Genomic DNA, 3,889 nt, shown 5'->3' on the forward strand with positions numbered 1-3,889 from the left:
CCAGAAAACCAAGGGGGTGCAAGATAGGGAGGGAATGAATGGCTTCCTGGGGAGACAGACAAAGCCAGTCCTTGACTGAACTGTACCTGATTGTCCAGAGTTCTGTGCACCTGTGCCCTCTCCCATCCCTTTCCAAGCCTCCTTGGTCTTGAGGGTTGAACAGTGCTCATCTTGGAAACAATATCCAAATTGAGATCAGAAGAAAGATAAGAGGTAAATTTAGCCCAACACGTTCTTCATTCCAAGCTCCTACTTTCCTATGGCGCACAAATGTCATTTTCAATAAAGGAAGAAAAGCTATTTTCAATAATGAAAACTGGATTCCCCTGCCTACTAGTATCAGGACAACAGCATCCCACAGAAGGATCGCGTATGGAGCCACAGGCAGGAAGGCAGATGTCATTGTGTCCTCTCATATGCTTATTTTTCACAGAGATTTCTCGGCAGAGGAAGAAGAAAAACAGGAGCAGGGGAAGACTGTTGCAGCCTGACTGGGAGAATTTTCCTAGTCACCCAAAAAGAATCAGCTTTTCCTTGGGAGAAAAAAAGGCAAGAGGCTGCCCGTGGAATCATTTCTATGGCTCTATATTTCAATCCAATTTCTATCAGGCAAGATTTTTTTTTTTTTTTTTTTTTTTTTTTTTTTTTTGGTTTTTCGAGACAGGGTTTCTCTGTGGCTTTGGAGCCTGTCCTGGAACTAGCTCTTGTAGACCAGGCTGGTCTCGAACTCACAGAGATCCGCCTGCCTCTGCCTCCCAAGTGCTGGGATTAAAGGCGTGCGCCACCATCGCCCGGCGTCAGGCAAGATTTTAAAAGAAGAAAAAAAAAAAACAGAATCAATTCTAGCTCAGTAAAAACAAGTCCAAATAATCACAGCAAGTTACTGCCTGCCTTTGATTTGGAGTGACTGCTGTTTGGCTCTATAGTTTGTCATCAAATCACATTCTTCTTTTATTTTTCAAATCGGGGTCTCTCTGTGTACCCAGACTGACCTTGAGCCGGATTCTCCTGGCCCAGTCTTCCAAGCAGTACCACACCCCATCAAATGCTGGTAAGTGCACATGCACTGTACGCCCACATCTAGCCCAAACAAGCTAACACAGTCATCAGTCAGCTCTAAGTGAAAGCATTGTATTCAGACCTGAACCCTCTTAAGTCCAAATCTGGAAGTCCTAAAGCCAGGGAAACAAGGAACAATATGTTTCTGAAGATATTTACTACGAGCGTTAACATTGGCCTTGTGGGAAGAAGAAAGAAAGTTAACATTTACGTCCCAGCTGGCTTTACTTGTGTGTGTCCAGGAAGAATGTGACTTTTCAAGCCAGAGGCACCCATACAAGTAGAGATATTGACACAAGGTCATCCCATTCACTTTATTCACCAAAACATAGTAATGTTGCTGAGGGTTGTTGAGACTAGCAAATGAGTTGATAAATATGATTAATTATCAGGCATTTTAAAAGCATTATGGTCTTATTATTAGTTTTATGAGGAACAATGTTAATTATATCACTAACAATATTTGAATTCCATTATTGATTCCATGTGATTAGAATTGTGACAACTATTATTATAACTAATATTTTTCTTATGTTTTAAATATTTAGTTTGACTCTGCAACATTTTTCAAACAGAATTTCTACTATAATATTCTATAATATAATAGAAATTGAAATCTGATGAATAAGAAAGAACTTTTTCCAGTGCTACATATCAAAGAAATCCAGATTAGTCTAATAGACATAATAATTATGCTCCAAAGCCTGTAGTTTTTCTCTAAGAAGGCAGAGTAGAAGGAGAAAGAAATAGTCAATGATGTATAAAAAGAAAATCTCTACTCTTGGTTACTCCTTATTCAACCCTATTTCTTACAGCCACGCCTGAGTACACACAAAGAGACCTACTGGTTGGCAGTAAAATCCCTTCCTGTTCCTCCGACAAGGAATGAATGCAGCAGACTGTGACCAGGCTCCCAAGTTCTGAGAGGGCAACGACACACTTCAGATTTTCATGAATTCTTGACCTCAGTCATTCCTCTCATTTGGGAAGAGACATTTTCAAACAGCTGCTGCTGGCTATGAGAAGCTAAGTTGGAAACAAAGCTGAGCTTACCGAAGTGCCCCTTCAACTTGCTGCCCAGGAACTGAAAGTGTACCAGGAACAGAGGAAGAGCCAGAGGGAGCAGAGGATGCATTGGAAACCCCAAAATCAGGTCAGAGCACCAGACCGGAAACTCAGAATGGAACAAATCCTACTATCAAAGGAAGAGCGTCTAACTTTCCAGACAAGGATTTGTGAAATTAAGAGCACCCGCAACCCACAAAGCTCAGATTAAACCAAAGATTACGTTAGAAGACCCTTGAGACCAAAACTCCTAGTAAAATATGCCTGATTTCCCATGAGAGAGCTTAAATCTATTTTTAAATGAATTGGAAAGCTGGAGATGTCTTCAAAGAAGAAAAAAAAGGATTAATTGACAATGATTTACATAACTTTGTGTATTTCCACAATTCTATAGAAAACTTCTCAAAATTGTCCTAGTTTTCATTGTTTTGAGTTCTCATTAAGGCAGGGGGAAAAAATGGAAGAAATCTCTGGAGTAAAGCTTCTTTGCAATTTAGATTAGACAAAACTAGAGAAGAAAGTCTGTTTTGTCATTTGTCAAGAAATACCCAATTGTAGTATTTAATCAATGATCCATTTTGTTGAACAAGCTAGAAGGTGTCAAATTGGCCACACTGACAACAGGGATAAGGGGCTTAGAAGGCGGTGCCAAATGAGTAGACCATTTCGAAGGCCTCAGTATTAAGACAATAACAGTAGTGAAGAGGAAGAGAATGCAGGTCTGGAGCTTTCAGTGCCTTGTCCCAAATACATTCTCTGACAAGAAATATGCAGGATACAGGCCCTGTAAAAGTCAAAGTCAAAACAAGCCACTGTGAACTGTTTTTCACGGGGAGGTTCCCTGGGCGCTGTGACCCTGTACAAAATCCAGTCCCAAATTGAAAAGGTTAACTCTGTTTTATATAGTCTAGTTAACAATCCACTAAGCTGATGTGGGAGGAGCCACAATAACCTCCAAAGAAACGATCTGAACTTCAGAAACAACTTAATACTGCATATTAGGAGCAAACAATTTCGTTATTTTTAAATATTTAGCCGACAGATTGTTTATCTTCAATCACAGATCTGTATCTGCTGTTTAGTTCATAGAACTAAAAATATTCACTTTTTTGGCACATTCTGGTGAAATGGTTGGCAGAAATTTCAAATCAGGTAGAAATCTTATGTTTTGAATGTAGAGGTAGGCTGGGTGTTGGGGGTTGGTTTTGTTGGGATGGAGAGGTTGTTGTTACTGTTTCTTCATTCTGAGGAGTTTCTAAAGACACTAGCAGGAAGAAACATGGAGACAGAGAGAGTGGAAGAAGTAATGATTGACAGATTACTGAAAAGCATGAACCTGAAAGTCATGCTTTTAAAGGAACAGATAAGCCAGGAGTTCTCTTAACCCCTCCTTACCCTGTGTTTTTAAGCAGCCCTTTAACTACCTGCCATTCATACGAATCCATGGAGCTTTTGAAAAAGCTTGATATTTTTCAGTGGCTTCCATATATTCATAACAAATTCATATCAAATTGAAGCCCCCAACTAAGGGATCATAAAATATGCCCCTTAAGTCTGTCTTCTTCAAGAGAAAGACAACTTCCAGCTATGTCTTAAGCAGGTAATTCACTCATAGCAACCAACAAAAAAGTATGGTGCCCTCCTGGCCAGGGGGCAGAGAGAGCCATTACCTGAAATGTTTCTTCTGTTGAATTCCAGAATACTGGGGCAATAGAGCCAGAGAGAAGGTCTAGGGCCTCAGCTGTCTGTATGTTTCTGATATATG

The sequence above is a fragment of the Chionomys nivalis genome, chromosome 22 (genome assembly GCF_950005125.1).
Source record: "Chionomys nivalis chromosome 22, mChiNiv1.1, whole genome shotgun sequence".
In the NCBI taxonomy this organism is placed as follows: Eukaryota; Metazoa; Chordata; class Mammalia; order Rodentia; family Cricetidae; genus Chionomys; species Chionomys nivalis.